Here is a 23,937-nt window from a genome sequence, read left to right on the forward strand (position 1 = left end):
CTCCTGCCAACTTCTCCCACCTCATCTCTCACTGTACCCCCACCCCTCCCACACACACACACACAATGCTCCAAGCACACTGCCTTCTGTAAGTCCTTCCACAGCCCAAGCTCTGTCTTCCACCAGGCATTTGCACATGCCATCCCCCTGCCTAGAATGAGTCAGTCCCTTGGTTCTTAAGACCTTAGACAGAAGAGGTGGTCTGTGGCTCTTCCCAGGCCTCAGAGGGACTTGGGATGTAGCTGGGAGTGGAGGTGGGGAGAAAAGCCCAGGAGCCAGGGTAAGGTCATGGTCACTCTGGGGAAATCACTCACACGAGAGTCATGCGGCAGGGCTCCCCTCCATCCCTTCCCTCTCCAAGCTGCATCAGCGTAGACCTCAGATTTGGGAGAGGCCTTAGGAGATAATACAAGGAGGTCAGGGAAAGCCTTTTGTCAACGAGTCCAAATGTTTTCTGCTTGAGAAAACATGTTGCAAAAACAGATTCCTGAGCCACAGTCTGGCTTTATAGGTCTACATGGAGCCTAGGAATCTGCATTTTCATAAGTTTCCTAGGTAATTCTGATGTTTGGGGTCCAAGAAACACACTTTAGGAAATTATATAGAAGTTGACAGTTATCTCTGTATCTCATACCAGGAGGAACAAGATTACAGTTGTGGAATAGTGAATGAATGAATGAATGAAATTAGCAACTAGACAAACACGGATACTGCCTTGCAGTAGATCTCTCAGAACCCTCAGGCCTTTCCTGAATACCTTTCAGCCCTCTCCTCTCCCTTAATTAACAATCATTCCTAAACCAATCCTTACCCTTCCTCTTTAGACCAAGGACCAACTCAGGAGAAATCTGGATGATCTGAGTGATTCCATCCCACTCGTCTCCCCTCTTCCCTTCTCCTCTATCTGGATGTTCTTCAGGGGCCCAGGGGTCCAGCTTCCCACCACATTCTCATCACAGCTTGGGGGGCAAGCTTCTGAGTACAGGGAAAGTGGGCGGCGCCATCCCACTGCTGGAAACTGCCATCCAGGGCTGATGGAGGGAATAATGTTTGACTGCATCTGAGCCCAGGCTCATTTCAGCCAGGAATTTCTGTGGTTACTCAATCTCTTTCTTCCCTTTCTTCTTTTAAAACTGAATTATACAAGATACACAAGCCTACTTTCTCATCGTAAAAACATGCAACAATGTAGTTTTAACAGATATGTCTAGAGCTACAGCTTTGCTTTTTATTTTTATTCAGCAACTTCTGCGTCCATACGTCGAGATCTACTTCTTGCTTTTTAACTCACGCGCGACAGTTCGTCCAATGGATGCTCTGTAGGTTTTTATCCAGTCTTGTATTTATGGACATTTAAATGCTTTCCCATCTTTCACGATTGCAAACAATGCTACAACAAATCACTTTTTACATGCTCCTTTTTGCGTGTGTACGAGTATGTCTCTGCAATAGAGAGTAAGGAATGAAATGGCTGGACTGAAGGAAAGATGAACACATTTGTTAACGTTAACACTGTCAAATTAGCCTCTAAGAAGATTGGATCTCTTGAAATTTCCACGGGAAATAGATGAAAGTAACCTGTTTCCCCACAGCCTCGCCGACAATGGATTTTAACAAGGTTTTTCATTTTTCGTGTCAATTCTATTTATGTCCATTCTGTGACCAGAACTGGGAGATGAGGCAGGGGTGGGCATGGCATCTTTCCTCCCCTCCAGAGAATTGCAAACCTTGCCGTTGCAGCTGGAGAGGCAGTGTGGTGATGCTGGCAGATCCCCAGCAAAGGAGCCCTTGGTTCTGTCGGAGGGGGTTAGAGGAGGGGTTGGCTGATAAGGCTGCACTTAACTAAGGCTTCGAAGGCTGAGCAGATACGTATCAAACAGAGAAGTACAGGAAGACTCAGGGGTAGGCCCAGCCCAAACAAACACACAGAACAGAGGTACCACCTCAGGCACTTGGGGGGGGGGCTATTTCAAAGAGGCTAGATTTAGAGCTGCAGGAGCCAACACTTGAAGGGCCTTGAGTGCCGTGCCAGAGTCAGACCCCATTCTTGACTAGAAGATCATCTCCACTTGGGCAGGCATTTTTCTTTGTTTGTTTCACTGCTGGGCACATAGTAGGCACTCAGTAAATATCTGTAGAAATGAAAAGGAGCATCCCAAAGGTATTTAAGCAATGTGCTTACTTTCTCTTTCATCTCTCACGGAGACAAGGTGCCCTCAGAGCCCGGGACTAGAAGTCTGGCTCCATTCTGCACGCTGGAGAAATGGTACAGACAAGCCCGGCTCAGGAATCCGTTCCTCGGTCTCAGCCCCCCAACCCGGCCCTGTGCCAGGTCCCTTTCACCTCTGCCCATTAGAGATTGCTTTTGGTTTCTGTGTTGACAACCCCTGTTTCTGTGTTTGGAGCGACTGTTCAGTGCCATTTCCTGATTTAATATCAGAGGCAGCACGGAGCAAGGATGCACACTTAGCAGTTTTTGCTCCAAGTATTTTTCAAGTTCCCTTTTGATGTAAGGGTTGGGTTTGCAGCTTCCCTGATCTTGCTGAGCAGAGAGGGACAGATGGGGGCTGAGGCTGGGAACCGGAGGTGGGAGGAAAGGAGAAGACCCAGAGAAGATTCATCCCGCGCAGCTGAGCTGAGAGACTCCAAGCTCCTTTCTAGAAAGGGGGATGGTGGAGGGCTCAGCAGAGACAGAGGGGCGGGTTAAAGGGTCTGCTGGCAGTTGTGGCCGCCATGAAGCAAGGCTGCTATCACCCTTCTGTGTGGGTGTACAGATTTACATGTGTCTGTACATTTATGTCTCTGTCACAAAAACAAAGGACTAAAAAGCTTAAGTAAGCTAACGTTATGCAATTCAAAATACCTGAAAATAAAAACAACATTGGTTCAAAGAAAAATTTAAGATAGATACAGCTCCCAGGGACACTCAGGTTATTTTGACTGAGCATTTACCATACACGAGGTCTTCTGCAGGGCTAAATGTCGGGGACAACCTGAGGAACTCATCTTCTTCAGGTGGAAACTAATTTTCCAACTAATTGACTATGGTCAATGCAGTGATGGAAGCATGCACAGGGCAGTGCGCACACACACACACACACACACACACACACACACACATACATGCTTGAGGACAGGACATGGGAAGAGACTGGGGTCTTTGAAGGCCCTGACCCCCCCACCTATAGGCACCCGTGTGACCTGCTGTTGGTCGCATATTTATCTCTCTGCCATCCGCCTCTGGGACGCTTCCCCTGACCCTCTGTGTCCTTTGGGGTGTCCTGAGGAACAAATGCCAGGACAAGATTAGACATGCAAGAGGTTTACTGGGGACACGCCTGTGAAGGATAAAGGATGAGGGAGCAAGAGGAGGCAGGGAGAGCCTTCGGTCATGGAGGTGGGCCTGACATCTGGGAGAGGGGAGGGGCAAGGAAGGAGGGCAGGAGGGAAGAGTCGAAGACCACAGCAGTGTTCTAGAAAAGTTTCAGCCAGGCTGGTGGGGCATCCCTGGGCCAGTGTCACGCATCTTGTAGGAAAGGGCCAGCCCTGGCATCACGACCCTGTGCTCCATCACTGGCTGAGAGCAACGGAGAGGAAATGTAGCCTCAGCTCGAACACACTGGGGGATCTCGAGGGGCGGTAGCTAGGACTGTCAGTCACCTCTGCTCCCTGCAGCAATTTCTCCTGAAGGAGACTTAAGCTGGGCATTTCCATGGCCACCACACCCTCCTTTTTCCACCCAATCAGGGCAGACGGCCCCAGGGAGTGAAACTAACACCAGCAAGCATCTTGTTGGGTGTTTGCTACCTGTGAGGGTCCATGCCACATCTAGCTTATGACATCTCAGTAACCCAATGTAATCTTACGAGATAGAAACTGTTATCATTATCCCCCGCCCCCATTTTATAGACAAAGAGGCTGAAGCTGAAATAAATGAAATCACTTCCCAGAGGGCATAGCTAGCAAGTGGCAGAAAGAACATTCAAAGTTGGTTTGACTCTAACCACTGCACTAGACTGCTTCGGCCAGGAGGAGGCTTGGGAAGGGTAAATGGGAGGCTCATTTCTCTCTTTGCACCCATCTCTCTTGCTGCTGATCCCTACGATGTGTTAACCACACAGCCACCAAGAAAAACCCCTCAGGTCTCATCAGGGCCAATGCCAGCCCATTCCAGGTTAACACTGGAGTACAACCATCCTGCCAGTCAGCTCCAAACAGAAAAGCCAGAATGCTCACCTGAAGTAGGCACGCTCCAGCAGCCACATATGTCTTTTTCTAGAGCATCACCTCCTCCAGGAAGCCTCCCTGACTGACCCATGTTTCCATAGCACCTTATACTGACCTCCATCTGTGCATTTATCACACAGTGTCCAGAGTGTCTATTTTATCTGTTTCTACCACTAAACTGGGCTCCTCCAGGACCCAAACCGGGTCTAAGTCATGTTGTGGTCCCTAGCACCCAGCACATGGGGACCTGGAACTAGAGGGGTGGCAATACATGGAAAGGATGCTCTGATAAATGAAGCCTGGTCCAGGGCATCGAGAAGACTCTCTTGGAGGATATGGGCCCCTTTTCCTGAGACCATAACTTTGTCCTTGAGGGGTACAGCCTGCACTCCCCAGCTTGGCCGCCAGGGGCCTCATCAACCCCCAGGCAGTATTAACCCCCGGGCTTCTTGCATCTCTGCAGCAAATCCATCCCTCCCACTGCGGCCCCAGCATCTCTATAGGGACCAGGCCCTGGCCCTCCAAGACCTCAGCATCTGCTCAGCCGTCACTGGCCCGGTGGGTAGCCCCAGCCAAGGAAGAGAGTTATTTTTATTTATTTCTTCTTAACCATGAACTTAATTTAGCTGCTAATCAGGTTACCATGGTGACTTGCACTGGATTTATAGCAGTTTCCGAAAGTGTCTTTTTCGCACTCTTTGGGTAAATGAATAAAATTTGGGTGATGAGCAAAGCGCATAAATATTGGGTGTCCTAGAAAAAGGTCAGACGCTTCCGTTTTGTATTTGCCTTTCACCCGGCCTGATGTGCTTAAGAGAGATCCATGACTCTGGGCGGTCCCCAGGTTTCTCTCTTCTGCCCTCCCTTTGAGGCCTTCAGTGGATCCTTATTGCCAATCAGGTACAGTCTAGATTTTTGCCTTGCTTTCAAGGTCTGCCCTTCTAGCCTCACCGCCCTAATGCTCTACGTTCCTTTCCCCTGTGCTGCTCCCCGAGTGCTTGTGCCTCTGTTCCTTTGCCTGTGCTCCGCTCAGGACTGCTTTCAGAGATGTCTCCTCTGTCTTGGGAGTGATGGTGGCCTGGCTCACCTTGGGATCACAGTGTGGCATTTCAGGACACCTTTGAGCCCTCTTATGGGTCCCACTACCACCCTGGCAGGCGTGCAGAATATCATGCTAGCCAGCCAGGAGCACAGGGCAGGGAGGCAGCAGAGAAAGGAAATGAGGAGTTGGCATTTTGACAGTTCTCTGCACAGTCTGGAAGGCTCATCTAGGGTTCCAGCCCAGTGGCTGTGGGGTGGAGGGGACACCGTTCATCTCCCCTCACCCCATGGGCTCAGAGGCACTCCTGCCTTGGAACAACCAGAACCCCTCCTCTCCCGCCTCCCCGTGGCTCCCAGAAGGGACAGTGTCTCCGGGCTGGAGGTCACTATTTCCAGGTTTCCCCTGAGGATCTCGGGGCTGGTTGCCAATCAGTCCCGGGATCAGCCACCGTCCATTAGTGAGCGCCCAGGGCTCGGGGCACCAGTGGAGCTACCAGGCGCTGGCGCCGGATCCTGCTCAAGGAACCCAAAGACACCTTTCATTATTGTCTTGGTCTTTGTTATCGGCCCAACAGGAGACCACTCTGGGGACCTCCCAGGTCGCAGGAGGAACAGTCCAGCCCCTGCTGCCGCCCACACTGTAGGCGAGGCTATGTGAGCTCATTGGGTTACCACCCCTCTCTGAGCCTCACTTCCCCTATCTGGAAGATATAGGGCTATAGTCATGGCAGATGTGCTGACATCACTTCTGGCCCTCCTGAACTAGGAGCCAGAAGAACTGGGCTCAGGGCTTTTATTTGCTTTGGCTTCAAGACTGAGGCCAAGGGAGAGGAAAGTTCGGTTTCCAGAATGCTTTTGGGAGGATGAGGTTAGCAGGCCTGGACATCTACGATAGTGAGTGACCAAGACAGGAAGGTCTGTGATGTGCGAAGAAAGCCCTAAATGGCTACAGTGACTTTGGCAAGCATGTTTGTCCATTTTCCTCCCCACAGGAGTTCTGCCCCAAATGAACATGACTCATGGGGTATCGGTGGGGAGTAGAGAGAGAGCCCCCTCTACATGGGCATGGAAGGACCTGCGGATCCAGATACAATGGCCCAAGACTTGAGAGAGTCTGAGATTCTAATCCTAGCTCAGGGCCAAACTTGCTGTGTGATTTTGGGCAAGTCACTTAACCTCTCTGGGCTTCAGAAGAGTTTTTCTAGGAAAGTCAAATCCCACCCAAATGAGGGTAGGACTTTATACCTCCAGTCCCCTCTCCAGCATGTGACTTTGTCAAGCTGGTTCTGGCCCACGTCAAAGCAGTGGGGGACAGAAATAATGACTTTGTAAAACTCAAAGAGCAAACCCCCTTTGGCCACGGAGGGCTGCCTAACTCCAACCCAGCACACCCCGTAGGGTAGGAACTAACAGCCGCCCATTCCCTGCAACGACTCAACAAGCATCGAGCATGGAAGCGCAGGCTCTGGAGCCCAACTGCCTGGGTTCAAATCCCAGTTCTGCCATTTACTAGCTGTGGTGTCCTTGAGCAAGTTAGCTAACCACTCTGTGTCTCCTCTCCCCCGTACATATAATGGAACTAATAGCACATATACCTCAAAGAACTGTTGAGAAGATTAAGCTGGTTAATCCACAGTAAGCATTTAATGTTGTGTGTTGACGTTATCTACCAAACATTTCCCCTGTCAGTTCTCAAAGCTGCTACTCTCAGCCCCATTTTACAGTCAGGGAAACTGAGACGCAGAGAAATTCAACCTCTTCTCTGGGTCTGCTGCTCTAAATCAGTGCATTTGTCACCAGACCTTGCTGCTCCCACATCTGCTCGATATGATCAATGTTCTCAACTAGCTTGTTTCACAAAACAAGTTCTTATAGCCATGGAAATAGAGATGGGAGTGGGGAGTTCCTTAAGAAGGGCGGGCTGAGCCACTGATCAATCTTAACATCTTTAAAGGAGAGACGACTAGACATTAGGATGTGATAGACAGGGATTACACAACACCATCCACGAAGGCTTCTGGCCAAAAATCAAATGCGACTCTGATCAGGCCTCTGGATCTGAGTTTCTGGGAAACACAGGGGACAGAGGAACACGTTAGATCACACCACCAAGAGGCGATCAGCCAGAACGTGAAACAGAATGCAGGATAAGTGACCTGTGTTCATCAAAAAACAAATGGCATTTTAAAAAGAGAAATAAATGACATTTTTTAATGTGAGGAGAACAGGGGGACTATTACAGATGAAAAGAAATTTAAGAGACGTATCAACCGAAAGCAATGTTTGTGGCCTAATTTGAGCAACCTAAATGTAAAAAGACATTTTGAGACAATCGGGAATATCTGAACATTGACCAAATATTAGATATTAAAGGAACTGGGTGTTTTTTTAAAAAAAAATTGGGGGGACTTTCCTGGTGGCGCAGTGGTTAAGAATCCACCTGCCAATGCAAGGGACATGGGTTTGATCCCTGATCTGGGAAGATCCCATGTGCCGTGGAGCAACTAAGCCTGTGCGCCACAACTACTGAGCCTGTGCTCTAGAGCCCACGTGCCACAACTCCTGAAGCCCGCGTACCTAGAGTCCGTGCTCCGCAACAAGAGAAGCCACTGCAATGAGAAGCCCACTCACCGCAACAAAGACCCAATGCAGCCAAAAATAAATAAATTAAATAAACTAATTTAAAAAAAATTTTTGTTAGGTGTGATAATAGTATTATGGTTACTTTTTAAATTTAAAGTTCATGTCTATTAGCAATGCCCCCTAAAATATTTATGCATGAAATGAGGTGATAACTGGATTTATTTTAAATGCTCCAGTGAGGGATAGGGTAAGGAGTACACGAGGGTTTACTATAATTCTCTCTACTTTTGTGTCTGTTTGGAAATTTTCATAATGAAACGTTTAAAAGAAAAAGAATGGCAAAGGACGAAGACACATCACTGTATAGGATGAGTTACAAGTACAGGTTTCAGAAATTCTGGTTTTGAGTGAGGTTTGGCCCCATAAAGACGGGTGGGACAGGGCAGACTCCCCAGTCCCTTGGACTTCAAAGAAGTGGCATGTCCCTTAAAATGAGCCTTTGCAGGCCACCCTGGAATTCATTCATTCATTCACTCACTTGCTCATTCATTCACTACCTCATTCACTACACAGTTCATTCATTCATTCATTGGCTCACACATTCATTCACTGTCCAATTCATCCCTCCATCTATCAATTCACTCATTTGTTCAGTCACCACCCCTATTTGTTGAGAGCCTATAATGTGCCAGACTCTGAAATAGAAACTGAAACAAAGGTGGTCATCTTTGTCCTTGTAGTGTTGACAGTGGAAAGCAGGGAAGGGATTCAACTTGTTAAATCTGCCATCACACAGATATATCTTCACAAACCATGATGAGTCTGAGGAACAAAGTGAATTGTGTGCCTTCAGGGAGTTTAACGTGGTGGGACATGACGTGGTCTGGGGTGAGGGATGGTCAGGGAAGGACCCTCTGTAACATTTCAGCTGAGACTTGAAAGATAAGAAGGAGATGGCCATGGGAAGAGTCCAGGAAGGGGAAAGACATTGAGGCCAAGAGAACAGCAAGAGCAAATGTCCTGGGGCAGGAGGGATGGTCAGGAATGTGAGGTCCAGGAGGGTGGCTGGGGCAGAAGGCCAGAACAAGGAGCTTGTACCAGAGGAGAGCCTGTAGGCTGGGGAATGTCTGGGGTGTTCACCGCTGCTCTTGAACCAAAAGAAACTTCTCCCCCTGGAAACAGAACACATCCTGTCGAGACATAAGCCTTGGGCCAGCGGACAAAGGCTCCTGCAAGTTATCTAGACAAGCACTGGGGAAGTTTGTGTAAGTGTCTTCCAGCGAAAATACTCTACTTAAGAATGTTAATCTGGAAGCTGGGTGAGGAGGAAGGGAGGGAGCCTGCCCTGGGGCAGAGAAGAGGCTGCTACAAAGGGAACATTGGAATCGCTGAGTAAGTAAGACTCCCAATTAGAGACTGAAAAACCAGCGGTGAAGAGGTGGCCGGTGCCTCGCTCCAGCTCCTCCCTCCTTCAGCCACCCCACCAGGGGAAGGAAGTCCCAGCCAAGCCAACCGTGGGGACAGTTGCTCAGTGATTTATAGTCCTGAGACAAAGGCTCCCAAGGAAAGGCCCTGTGAACCTCAGACATGTTGTTGGAACAATTAGAGCCCATCCATCTATTTGAGTCAGCACAGTATCTGGAAAATGGGCCTGGGGCAGGGTTGGCATGGGCTGAGCTCCAGCTCTTCACCCAGAACTTTCTACGTGGTGAACAGGCACAAAAGCCTGAGAGATGAGGGACATAAGCCCCATTTTTCAGATGAGGAAAATGATGCTGGGAAAGATGACTTGCTCAAGGTCTCCAGCTAGGAGATTCAAATTCAGGCCCTTTGAGTGCCATCGAAGGCCACACTCCTTTCTGTCATATCTTACTGCCTCCCTGGCAGTTTCTGCAGCTGCCTGGGGTTTACGGTCCCTTGGGGGCTACAGGGCTTTTTCTCCAGTTTTCCAAGATTGGGCTGCTATTCCTCATGCAAGAGGTTTTGGCTCCCAGCTCCCAATTCACCCTAAAAAATCCAAGCTAAGGTATCCAAAGCCAACAGCAGCCTTCTCTCCTGCACAAGCAGTGCTCACTTTCTCATTTGGAACTCTGATTCTACAGGGACCTTGGAGGGGTCATGAGTAAGAGTCCCCTGCCTCCAAACCATCTGCAGTGTTTTGGGCCCACGTGGGAGATATGGGTGATACAGTCCCCCGCAGGGCACAAGCACATCCCTGTGAGCTGACCCCAGCGCCTCTGCTTCAGAAGCACTGTATCTGGACAGCGATGTGATCCCAGCACAACACAATCTGGCCCAGAGAAAGCCCACAGCAAATGTTCACTGAATCAAAGAATGGACTTTTGGCCCTGGAGACATTGCAACAAACCCAACTTGAGAAAGAAAAAAAATAGTGCATATTAAAATGAAGAAATGGGGAAGTACTTATGGTATAATGTTCCTTATAAAAAGGATACAAAGCCATATAATTTTTTTAAAAAGCCCACATAAATCCAGTACGATTTTAATCATGTAAAATAACGTGCGTGTATATGAGTATAGCAAAGGTCCTAGATGAAAATGCAAACCAAAATATTAATAGTCATACCACTGTGCATTTGGTTCAGGCGCGGTTTTATTTGTTTCTTTAATTTTTTTCCTGAATGTATTAAAGGAACATGTGCAATTTTCCAAATAATAAGGAAAAGCTGTAACTAATTTTTTTTAGTACCATAGTTCTAAATAATAAAGTTTAGGGCACTGCCTGCCTCTCTGAACCCAGAGCCAGCTGCTGGGTGCCAGACAAGGGTTTGATATACTTTGAGCTCAAGGAGAACTCCCCTGTGCCTGCGGAACCCAAACCACGGCACCAGGAGCTGCCCGTTCTCTGCCCAGGGCCTCGGGGTTTAGCAAGTGGATGCCAGTTCTCACAGCCATCTGCCAAACCTCGCCACAATCAAGTACATTTCCACGACTCCTTTCCCCAGAAGCAAGTCAGTAAATCAAAGCACCAAGGTGGGCCCTTTCTGGTAAAACACAAAAAAAACTTAATCTTTGGTCCAGAAGCAGTAGATTGCGGCGGCAAGTCAGCAGCCAAAACCATTCATCTTTGCCGCGTTCCCCAACTGGCCCGAGTAGTAAAGAAGATAATACCCCAGCAGAATCAGTGACCCACTACAAATTGGTCCTGAAAGGTCCACCAGCATAAATAGACTTTTGCTGATCCAACACTTGTTAGGAACCCCAACAAAGAGACTATTGGCTCATCTGATGAGCCGCTAGCAATGGGCCCTTGTAATGGCTGGTGATGGATGACCACCCTCCCTTAGAGGGGAAGATGCAGCTCCTGGTATGGGGCCCTTTCTCATCTTAAATTTGTCCTCAATAAATCACAGGTGCAGAGGAGCCGGCATCAGTTTCATTACACCTACATGCTCCAGTATCAATCACGCCACCATGGCGGCCTGTCTGGGCGCAGTTCATTTCAAGTGGCTTTTTCTGTCCTGATTCTGTTTCCATCGCGATGCGTGCCTCCACGGGCGGGAGAAAGAAGCTTCTCCCTGAAGGCCTCTGCTTCTTGGGCCTCGGCACCTACTCCTTCCTCTTTCTCCATTAACTATTCTCCAGATGAGAGCCATTCTGAGCTCTGCACCCAGTGGCCGTTCAAAGACTTAGAATCAGAAAGATTTGTTTTCAGATAATGGCTCAGATATTTGCAGACTTGGAGCAAGTCACCTTACTTGGCTAAGGCTCAGTTTCTTCATCTGGAAAATGGGGCTAATAACACCTATCTGCTGCGACCAAACACAGTGATATGTGTCACAAGCCTAGCGCCGTGCTGGGTCCAAAGTGTTGTTAGTCCCAGCCCATGCTCATTCCTGTCTTGGATGCTGGCTAGAAAGTATCACAGAGATGGCTGATCTTGCTTTCCTTTGGACCCAGACCCATGAGAAAATAGAAACTCCACTGTTCCTCTTCCTTGCATCCACCTGCCTGGACCATTCCTGGTGTCAGCAGAGGTGTGTCAATTACAGCCCAGAATTTATGAAGATGCGACCACAGCTCGTTTTTTGTCTTGTTCCTTTCATTGTAGGCAGTTAAAATACACTTAAAACTAAGGACACCAGAGAGCTCTCAGACCTCTTCTTAAGGCACATAATCATATACTGTAATGTCATTAAATGCATGTATAAGGCTCATCATAAAAGCTATGAACTTCTGTTTTAAAGAATCATAAATGAGAATAAAAGGTTTCTTTTTAGGCAGACCCTGTGCCTGTTTCCCACGGCCACCAGAGGCAGGACCGACGCAGCCTCCAAGACGGCCAGCAGCCTCCTCGGGAGGGCGTAACCCGGCTGCCTCTTCCGTGAGTGGAGTGCTCAAGGCCCAGGGCAATCCTGGAAATCGTTAACCACAGGAGCAGATCTTCTAGCAGAAGGGAGGGGAGCACAGGACCCTGCTGCTGGGCCGGTCAGGGATGTCAGAACAAGCTTTTCAAAAAGACACTTCCATTCACTCTAAACCTACAAGAGAGATGGAGTGGCAGAGCCATTTATTTGCAGAAGAGCTGGGGAGGGGTGGAAAGGAGAGGCAGAGAGGAAAGGAAGAAGAGAGGAAAAGAGAGAGGCAGGAGAAGCAGGGGGCAGAAGGAGAAGGTTCAGAAAGCAGGTAGGAGAGGGAAAGAGATAGAAAGGGATATGAGGCAGGCTTTACCCAAGCACAGCGTAGTTCATCAGCGCTGCACACTGGCTCAGAGTCTGGAGGAAGATTCTACAGAGCCGAGTGTATATGCGATACTTCTCAGAGGACAGAATAGAATACAGTAGCGATGCTGCTGATGATGATATAGAGCACTCACTGTGGGTCCAGAGTCTTTGGTTTAAGTTCTTTACAAACACAGCCTCACTTACTTCTCCTAATGACCCTATAAGGTAGCTACTGCATTTCATCAGTTCTAAGAGGGACACTTTCTTTTCCTGGTTTTAACATCTCTGAAATTGAGATGATTTTACAATCACTGTCAGCCTGGCAGCAGTCTTAATGTCACTGCCACATCAGGGAACACATCAAAACTTGCAGAATGGGTTTCTGTGGCTTAAAATTCTGAGGAAAATAGAGGAGTGGTTCTTAAAGAAATGCTACTAGTGGTGTTTGTGATGTTACAGAAGATGCTACTGTGTAGAAAAACATGGACCATGACAATTCTGAGTCAATTTCGGAATATGAAGAAGCTTTAGGAATACTTTAAACAAACTATTTCATTGGTATTTTCCTTTTTACGTGTGTACAATGGCCTTATGATAAAAACCTATGTCTAAATAAACCCGAGAGCTCTTTCCATAAATATAAAATTAAAATTCTAGAGGATAAGAGAGTTATTATATCATAGTTTAATTAGCAATGATTCTGTTTTTCCAGGCGTGACATTAAATAATGGTGTAACATACAATCACTGGCTACTTGAACTAAGGGAAATACAGTATTGTCCCATCTTACAGATAAGCAAACTGAGGTTTAGGTACCTTTATTACTTGCTGGAAGCCACATAGAAAGTCAAACCCCCAGATCTTCCTGATTCCAAAGCCTGTGTTCTCAGCCATGACTGCTGCACATCTCAGCCATCCCTGGAGCCAGACCAACATAGGTTCAAATTCCAGCTTTGTCCACTTATTGGCTTCTTGACCCAGAAGAGTGACTTCTCGTGTTTGAGCCATAAGGCAGAGCTGATGATGAAACCTGCTTCTCCAAGTTGCAGGGGAGAAAATCCTTATGTGAAAAGGTTCAGCACAGTGCCTGGCCCCAAGAAGAAGACCAGGAAGTGGGGGGGGTGAATCAGGGTCTGCATACAGGTCCATGGGACATCCAAAGAGCACCCCCTTAGCATTTGCGGCAGCTGACAAAAGGCTTGCTGCACTAGAAGCCCAGATGTAGGACTAGAATGATAGGCACCAATAAAAGATGCTTTTAGCCATATCCCCGGACAAGCCAGTCTATACACACGTCTAGGTGCCTGCTAGATGCTCGGCCCGTCCTTCCTACTTACAAAACAAGAGCCACATCATTAATATATTACTATCATTATTACTATTTACATTTACCGAGAGTCCACACTGTGCCAACACTGTTCTAAGGCCTTTACGCATATTTTATCTTCACAGCAACCCCATGAGCAGGTATGTTATAGGTGACAGGGAGACCCAGAGAGCTGAACAACACACAGGGCTGCTTTCAGCTGCCCCAGATCTATGCAGGGAGCAGTACACCCAGCATCTTAGGTTAACATGGTGTTGGGGCTCAGCAATTCATTAGCTCTGCGATTTAAGTGAAGTTGATTTTTTTAAAGTGATAAAGGGTGTCCCCACGCCTGATGACGAGTAAAACATGTTTACTTTAGAAAATTTGGAAAATACTTCATAACCAAAAAGATATGATCATACAAAATCCAATTACACAGAGAACACCCCCTGGTTCACATATTTTACACGACTGACATTATACCTACAATTTTATACCCTGCTTTATTTTCACTCAGCATAACAATTTCCCCATGTTCTTAGAAACTCTTTCACAACATCTTCTTTGTTGTTTTCAGTATTTTATTGAATGAATGGACCATAATCTACTTACCCATTCCCCTAATGTGGGACAGTTAGCCAATTTCCAATGCTCTAATGCAGACTTATGTGTATAAAACTTTGCTTACATTTTTATTTCCTTGGGATAAATTACTTACAATGGCTTTGCTGGGTCAGATGAACTTGTATATTTTTGAGACTTTTGATAGAGATTGTCAAATTGCAGTTCATATTTTTAAATGTCTGTTTCAACCCATCCTTACCAGCATTGAATATTAACATTTGAAAATCCTCTGTTAATTTGACAAATGAAATTTTTCTCTGTTTTAAATTAACATTTTGTTTACTGGTAAACATGAACTTTTTTTCAACCTTATTACATGATTATGTCTGTGAATTTGTGGGATTATAGCAGAGCAGTTAAGAGCCTGGACTAGATCAAGCTGCCTGATCTTGAATCCTGGCTATTTAACTTTTCAAAGCTTTATTGTTCTTCATTTTTTAATAGAGATGAGAACAATAACACCTACTTCATAGGGTCTTTGTAAAGAATGAATGAGAGATCCCTTGTAAATTACACCTAGTAAATGTTCAATAAATAACAGGTACTTGAATTTCTTCTTTTGTAAATTCTTTTTCAAACACTTTTTATCCTAGCATCTTGATGTTTTATCAGTTTGAAAGAGCTCTTTTTATATGAAGGACATCAGCTCTTTGTCACATTTATTGTGACTATTTTTTAATTGGCTTTTAAAGGTATATTTTTTCTGCTTTGATGGTCACTGAAATGATCTTAGTGCCACCCATATCTAGTAAAGCAGCAAGGATGAGTTATTTCTATTAAATAAAGGTTTAGAAATAAGAATGGGGGTTGATTTCCAGCAATGTACCTCAGAAGATATAACTTCAATTCTCAATGCTGCATCTCTAAGAGATGAGGTAGGAATAGGTGGGATTTATTGTACCCACGAGACAGAGCCCGAGCTGCGTGCCCAGAGAATGTTGCTACAGCTCTGACGTCTTGATGCCTAAACACGGAAACTGGCACTTCATGTCGGGGAAGGAAACAATGGAGCTTTCTAGAGCCCAGCCTTTCTTAGTTCTGAAGCTGTCCTTGTGTTCACAGGAATATTTCAGTTAAACAAAACAAAACAAACAAACAAACAAACAAAAAAACCCTCTTACTCCAAGATTTCCATCCGTACTTCCGTGCACTCAGTATTTTTCTGTCAACGAGGGTTTCGAAGAGTAAGAAAGCCTCTGTTTTCATTTTTTATGTCTATTAAAAATAAACATGCTGAGAAGCTGTCTTTTAGTCTCTTTATCAAGCCCCAAACGACGTGTAGCCCTTGTCGACTCAGCGTTGACGAAAGCAACCAGCACGATTTATAAGGCATCAGCAGCAAAACTTTAACTGGCCTTTAACTAAGGCCAGTTTCCCCTCCACTGATTAAAACAAGGTTTAGCCCAATGATAAGCAGCCAGTGCCCTGGACTCAGCTACAGCGGACAGGTGGGCAGGACGCTGTCCCCAGCCCACCTCCCTGGGCCCAGCTCATGGGACACCTGGTAAGCTCTGCTGCCAGGAGAGCTGGGAAGCCACCTCTTTATGGGTTGGCACAAACCAGACACATTTCATGCTGAGTCAATTTCATCAATACTTTTCTTGCTCTGGAAACTCGGGGCGCTGAGAGAGAGCAATGCCATGATACACAGCAAAGCAGCTTTAAATTCTAATGAGCTTCTCTGTGCTAATTAGTGACTTTGCTAACGGGAAGCTTTCTTTGTTAGAAAACACACCCTTGCCTTGAAGTGACACTAAATGCCAGCTTTTCCTCTCCCAAATGTATCTCCCTTCATCTTTTATTATCAAGCCAAAAAGGGAAGTACTTTGTTCCTCTCGCCCTGTTAGAACTAACAGATTTTTTTTTTTTTTTAATTTAAGTGTCTAGCATTGCATTGTGCCTGGTAAAAACTAGAAAGTGCAAATGATCCATTTCTCCTAAATCCCACCTGTCACCCTCTTGGCAGAAAATGGTCCAGGGGAGCTCTGGAGAGTACACGCATCACCCAGCCACTTCTGGAAGAGACACAACAGGATGCTCCTCCCGCCCCCTCCCATTTCGCGGTGAGATTTGGTAATTTGCAAATTGAGCAGCCATCATTATTTTCCAAGGAGGAAGCAGAGTCTCTCCTCCTCACTAGGAGAATGTGACCCAATCATTTATCTTGGCAACGCATGGATTCTAGAGCACTTGAGAATTCTTAGCCATAAAGCTGATTACTAACACAGGGAGGATGGTTGGAAAGAAAAGTCTTTCTAATCTGGGAAGGAAGGGAGGGGAGGGTGAAGGAAAGAAGGAAAAGATATAGAGCTCACTAGCGTGGTTATCAGCCCAAATCGGAGCTTTTTATGACTCAGAATTAGAACTCGGATACGTAAGTGGAATTCTTCTCCCTCTCACTTTTCTGCCTTGTTTTCGTCACTCTCCGTCTGGGTCTCTCTGTCACTATCTCCATCTCCGCTCTTCTGTCCTTCCTGAGTACTTGATGAAGATACCCTGCCTGGAAATAATTGCATTCAAACCCCTGAGTCCCACTTAAAAGTCTTTGGGTCTGATCAAGATAAACCCCATCAGGCTTTTGTTTCCACTCAAAGTGCCCCATCATTTATTAGAAGAATTAAAGTATCAGTTTCTGTTTAAACATTAACAGGGTGATGCCAAATATTAGTCAGTTCCTAATAATTTTGAGGGATTAAAAAGATAATAAAAGTAATAGTCCATTACATTACCTACTTCAGCAAGATTGTAATGAACGTAATAAATTCTGGATCAGGGTTATAACAACTTCCATCTATTTAAAATGAATTTGTAGGGTTACTTTCATTAACTATGTATATGGGGAAAATGATCTGACATATTACTTTAAAAGAGCTGTAAAACCGATTAGGAGAAAATATGCTTTCCAGACAGGGATGCCAGCCTCCAGGGACAACTGCATCCATGAGAAGAAGGGATCCAGCTGCCGAGACAGCCCGATTTTGTCCTCTTTGTGCTGCCCACTTGCTACTCCAAAGAAATGATGAAAAAAATCAGCATTCATCAGAATGAACGAGGGTGAGGCAACCCTTTTTTATTCTCGTTTCTCCTTTTTTTTTTTTTTTTTTTCCTCTCCTGGTTCCCCTTAATGAACCAGGGCTTGCTCGGGGAAGTTCTCTGGAAGGAAATAAACCCAAGGCCAGCAGCCCAGCCTAGCTTTGGGGCCCCCAGGGGAAAGCTGCCGCATTAAAGGGGCCCATGCCCTCATCGCTGGAGGAGACAGGGAGCGAGCTCTTGGCTGCACCACAGAAATTACTGCTGCACCTCCAATGCCCGCTTCATTTATCAATTTCATAGCAGAAAAACCCATATGACTGCCTTGTTCGCTCGCTCGCTAAATCTAGTCACAGAAAGCTCCCCACCGCCAGTCAAGTGTGTTACGCGGGGGGCCTGGATAAAGTAACTTGAAATACCACTAATGATTTATAGTTAATTGAACCTCTAAGTGATTACAGCGGCAGGAATGAATGGCGCACACCCGGCTCGTTCCCTCGCCCACTCAGCCCAGCAACTCTGGACAGCCGGAGCCGGGGCCGGGGCCGGGGCGGGGCGGGGCGGGGCGGGGCGGGGGGGTGGGGGCTTCCGCATGGGGAAGTCAGCGAGGACCACCGGCAGGCTTGAGGCTTCCTCCCTCATCGCATCCCCCAGCCACTCGTCTGGGTCCTGGCTAAATTGCTCTCGCTTGCAGTAAATGACTCCATAAGCACTGTATCAGACCATTGATCCTTTTTATTAGATTACCCAATTGTAAGGTTAATGCATTTGCATTTGGCAAACGAGTCGGCCAGCCTGAATCCCACACGGGGATCGGCGTTTCAGTGGACACGCAAGGAGAGCGGCTCTGTCAACAGATTGATTTGTTGGTAGCATCAGCGGATGCTGATATCCTTCCTCCATCCCACCCCTCCCCAAAAGAAAGTGCCAGGAGCATGCACTTCCAGGGCTGCATCTTCCTCAGCAGAAGCCCCCCCTCACAGCCAGGAGGCTAGCACAGCTGCCCACCCCAGTACTCGTGTTTCTGGAAGAAGGAAGGGTCCCGCAAAGGTTTTCTGTCACCTCAGAAAGGGACGGAGGTGGGCAGTTCACCTGGGACCAGGAATCTGCCTGCTTCCTTTAAAGGAGGGAGAACCACGACTCAAAGCAGTGACCAAGGACACAAGCTTCAGAGGCCAAAAGTTCTTCTCTTCTGAACATGACAGAGTCAGACAGGGGCAGCCATTTCTACCTGAGTTTCTACAGGCGACGTGAATTTTTCTTGGTTTTTCTAAATGCATTAACCAAATACCATTGACATAGTCCACTCTTGTAAGGATTTTCTAGCAAATGAATTTACAAGTTGGAAAAACACACTTTGTTGATCTAACATGAGCTCTACATTGGAGTGTATAGCTATGGTTTGAGGGAATTAAAAGTAACCCAGAGAAATCATCCCCAGAAAACCACATTCTTTTATAGATGGAAAAACAGAGACCCAGAGAGAGAATAAAATTGACCCGAGGTTCCCCAGGAAGTTCATGGAAAAATCTCCCCAGTCTCCCACCTTCCAGATCAGCCTCTCGTAAGAGGTGGCTTTGAGGCTGTGACAGTAAAGAAATAGTCTTTTTATACAAATGGCCTAAGACACAAGCCATATTTCATATTCAGCCGCATAAACTAGGTCTCTGTCTGAATTGTCCTGTGGAGTAAGATTCACTGTAAGTACTGCTTACAATATGGATTTGTTCAGCATCTTGCCTCTGAGGATGAGGAAGCTGGTTTCGCTGTTGCAGTTCAGTTCGCTCTTTCTACCGTTCATGTTCCATAGGTGACCAGGGGGATGGGAAGCAGCCCATCACGTGGAGTCAGAAATCAGGGGTTCATTCCCAAGCTCAGCCACTTAGGGGCTACGTTATCTGTCTGAGCCCCAGTGTCCTCATTTGAAATAATCCTTCCCTTGCCAATTGCTCTGAGATGAAATGGGATAATATGTTTAAAAATGACCAGCATGGATGTGGCCCTTATCCATGTAGAGCTCCTTATCCATAAGCTCCCTCCCTCCCAGTTTCATAGGAAAATGGTAATCTCCTGAGCCTTATAGGCAGTAACTGATCTATGACAGGTAGCTGGGGACAGCTCACACCAGTGAACAGAGCTGCTTACCTGCCTAGCTCTCTCCTGCTTTGTAAAAGAGACACAGACCCTTGCCCAGACTCTTACCTCCCTCCCCTGCTGGAGGCTAGAGGCTGAGCCCTCTTTGAATTGCCACTCAGATCCTCCCTGAGTCTCAGATGGTAAGGTCATTGTTAAAACAATGGTCTTAGTCACTAACATTTTTAGAGCCCTCTGTCATTTATCAAGTGCTTTTTACAAGCATTTAACCTCATCTAATCCTCCCAACAACCCTGTAAATTTCAAATGGTTATGCCCACTTTACAGACACAGAAACTGAGGCTTACAGAGGCCCAGGGACTGTCCACAGTGACACAGCTGGGAACGGACAGAGCTGGGGTTTAAGCCTATGCCTGTCAGACTCCACCATCTGTGGTCTGTCGCTGTGCCCCCCCCCTTAGGACTTGGCAGTATCTTTGGGGCAGGGGACAAACCAGAGTTCAGCGGAGACCCTGGCTTTTCTTTCCCTTTCTTGCTTACTATTCCATTAAGCCACCAACCCAGGGACAGGCTGTTTGTCCCAAGGAAAATTGAAGCTTCAGATGTGATGGGGAAAAAAATGACTGAGTGAGCAACAGTTGACCTTGGTGAGTTATTGAGAAAGTGCCGAGGTGGCAAGGCAAGGTGGTGACAGGGCCCCGGGGGCCCTTAGGAAGGGAGCTTATCTGATGGTGAGTGTGATGCGGGCAGATGCTCCCTGGAGATAGTTGAGGCTGGTCTATCTGGCAAAGAGGACAAAGACAGGCCCCAGCTGGAATGGGCTATTTGTCCAGAAAGTTCCCAATGTTAGAGTTTGGTGCCCTACAAGCTTTGGGCCTGAGCAGGTCGAATTCCCATTCCCCATAGACCAGAGAATCAGCTGCAGCCTCTGTTCTAAGAGGACACACAGAATACCAGGATAGGGGAAGTGGGTGTCCTGCACAAAGTGGCCTGTACAGACGTGGATAGACTCTAAGCAGGCCTGTATTTGTCTGCAGGGCTGGGTGTGTATGTGTGAGTGTGCAGGCACGTGACTGAGTGTGATGTGTGGGACAGTGTTTCTGTGTATAATTGTGTCTCCAGGAGAGGATGAAGTTGGTGAACATGTGTGTAAGTGACTGTAGCTGGGCACATGGATGTCCACGGGACTGTCTGTGCATCTATGTAGGTGTTATGTCTCCCTGAGAAGTTTAATGGCTGCAGCTCAGCAGAGGTGAGGGATGGTGGGAGAACGGTTGGCCCATTCAATAGAAAGGTGACCATTCAGAGAAGTATGGACTGCAAGACCAAGGAGGGAAAGATCCTTTAGGGAAAGGATTCTCCCTAAAGGGAGTTAAGGAGGACTGCCTGGAGGAGGGGGCGTTTGCTAAACAGGACCTTCTTCCTGAGTTTCTGATGGGATAGGTCTGAACCAGAATTTTGAAAACCTCTATTACCAACCAGAGGCATATTTAGTCTATTGTCCCCAGCACAGAAATGAGGACATCGCCCAGGCCACACAGCATGATGAGCTAAAACAGTTAACCAGGCTTCTCCCTGGAAATATAAATGTGTGCTCCCCAGCAGGCTCTGTGTGTATGTGTGAGGAGACAGGTGTACACAGGACAGCCTGCTGGTCGCCTCAGACTCTTGGACTTGGGGTTTTCAAGTATTGTCTTAGGTGTTTCCTAGCCTGGCCTGACCTGGCTTTTCACGTACAACACAGAAGGAAAGACCCTTGCCCAGCACTGGGCACTGGCCTGGACCCTGTGGTGACTGAATTCCACTTCCAGCGCCACCTCTTACGGCCGCAGGATTTGAGACCAGCCCTTTCAGCAACGTGACCCTCAGTTTCCTCATCTGCCAAGTGAGGATGATTATTCCTCCCATACCTGAGTTACGCACGTAGAGACTGGAGTCCCGACCCTTAGCAGTTGTGCGACTTCAAGCACATCACTAAGTCCTCTAAGTTTAGGATCCTCATCTGGAAAACAGAGATAATAACAGCAAATGAGATAATGTAAAGGAAAACACTTTACAAAAATTTTTTCAGTAGCATTTGCGAGAAGTCACCTGTGAGATGGAAAATCTCAGCCGGATTCTCAGTTCTCAGCCCCATCTGCCTCCACTGCCTGGACATTTCTCTGAGAATCTGGGCCTCTGAGTGTTGTCTTCAGGAGGTAAAGAGACCTAGACAGGGGCCTGCAGGACCCCAAGGACAGAAACGCCCAGGGATGGAGTCCGCTGGCCAGAAGGCACTGGCCCGTAGCTCCCTGGAGCCGCGCGACAATGATTCAGGAAAAGGCTGACAAGGATATTAGCAGTGTGGGTTTTTTTTTTTTTTTTTAATCTTGAGCCCAGAGAAAATGCACGGTCAGGAATAAAGGCGCCCAAGAGAACAAGGAGAAAGAGAAATAATCAGAATTAGCCAGCGGGCGGGCAGCAGGAGCAGGGGTGACCGAGCCCCACCGAGGGCTGGGAGCCCCTGCAGGACCCCTGGCTCAGGAGGCGTCCAGGGAGTGGGCAGGCCTGGCCAGGCGTACAGGAGGGATGTTGGCTGCCCTCGCCAGGACCTGGGCCGACTGGAGCCCAGCGAGCAGACACAGTGGAAGACAAAGAAGCCAGCGCCAGGTGAGTCCGGCTCCTCCTGGGGCTGCCGTGCACCCTCTCAGGCCCTTTCAGCCACAAGGTGGTAGAAAGGGTCCCAGCGAAGGGTTTGAGTTCTGTGCTGGCCATTGTTCACAGGGCTCTGGATGTGGGCATCGGGGTTGGGGGGTAGCCAAGAGGCTGCTCAGATACTGCAGAAAGGCTGCAGAAGCTTCAGCAAGCAGGCCTCCGTGACCCCCCCGTCCTCCGCCAAGGCTAAAATGAGATGAAGATGACAGAGACCATGGCCCAAGAAAGTCACTGGGGTGCTTTCCCTGGCAGGTGGACCTTCAGTAACGATATTGCAGGAGGTGGTCCCAGTGCCTGCGTTAAGAGCAGAAAGGAATGGATTTTGATGAGCTGGGGCAGAGGCACCCCCTTACATGGGCGGTGAAACTGACTGACGTCTTTCCTAATGGAAACCCGCTCTTCACAAATCATGTTAGACTATCAGATTGCTTAAGAAAAAACCCTGTCCCGAATGTGTGTGTGTGTGTGTGTGTGTGTGTGTGTGTGTGTGTGTGTGTTGGAGGAAAGGTCAGAATTAATGCTTCCACCCCTGATTCCACTGCAGATTCCAAATGAATGGAGTATCAATTAATGACAAAAGTGTGTGCTGTCCTGGGAGTGAGACGCTGCTCCACACACACACACACCCCCCCACTCTGTCCTCGGGCAAAACGCTTCCTGGCCCCGAGAGTCTTTTCTACAAATGTGATAAGGAAAACAGGACTGCAAGTCCCCAGCTCACCCTTGCCACGGTGGCAACCCAGCCAGCCCAGCCTTTATACCATGAAGACCTTCAGATGGAAGCTTTGGACAGTGTCTGAGTTCATAGCCCCATTATGCAGTATTAAATTTCGCATGTATGAAAAGCGTTCATTTGCCGAATATAACATTTACTACACCACAATTTTGGTAACATCGTTTTGGCCTTTTCTCCCCCAGTATATTAATACATCAGCAGCCTTGATAAACGAAAGCATCGGGGCCTCTGTCACACTCTGATCTCTGAACCCCATTCCCAGTTCCTATAACGAAGGTTTCCTTCACTCTCAAGTTTCTAGAAGAGAGGTTCCCATCTGCCAATCTGAGGTAAATCAGGATCTTATAATTCGTGTGAAATATAGAAGGGGAAGAGGGTGCGTTTCCCTGGAGCCTTGCTGATAGTCCAAACCTCTCTGCACAAAGCTCTAAATTACACTTCCTGACACCGGGAGCCCAGCATGCGTTCCCGAGAACCTCTGGGAGCTCTTGACACTACTGTCTCCTGCCAGAGCTGCCCTGTCTCAGGGTCAGTAACTGAGCAAATGCCCTCTTGCTTTTATACTCCTGCCCGGGATGCCAGGTCCTCGCAGCAATCATCTAGACCTCTCACCCCTCGTCCCCGGCAGCCCACTCTCTATGGGTCACCTATGTGAACATCAAACTCAAAGGACAGCCCCCCAAATTTAATTTATTTCTACCTAAACAAGTTCTTTTATCATAAAGCAATAAATTTGTCTTGGTGCTAGCAATTTGTTGCGGGTGACATAACATTGCAAATTGATTAATCGCTACTGTACACAGCAAAATGAGAAAAGCAAGGAATTATTATGAATAGCGTCCGTCTTTTACGGGAGGGATTCATTATTCAAAAGTGCTCACTGGTGCTTACATGTGCCCTCGGTGCAGATTACA

The sequence above is a fragment of the Balaenoptera acutorostrata genome, chromosome 15 (assembly GCF_949987535.1).
Source record: "Balaenoptera acutorostrata chromosome 15, mBalAcu1.1, whole genome shotgun sequence".
Lineage (NCBI taxonomy): Eukaryota > Metazoa > Chordata > Mammalia > Artiodactyla > Balaenopteridae > Balaenoptera > Balaenoptera acutorostrata.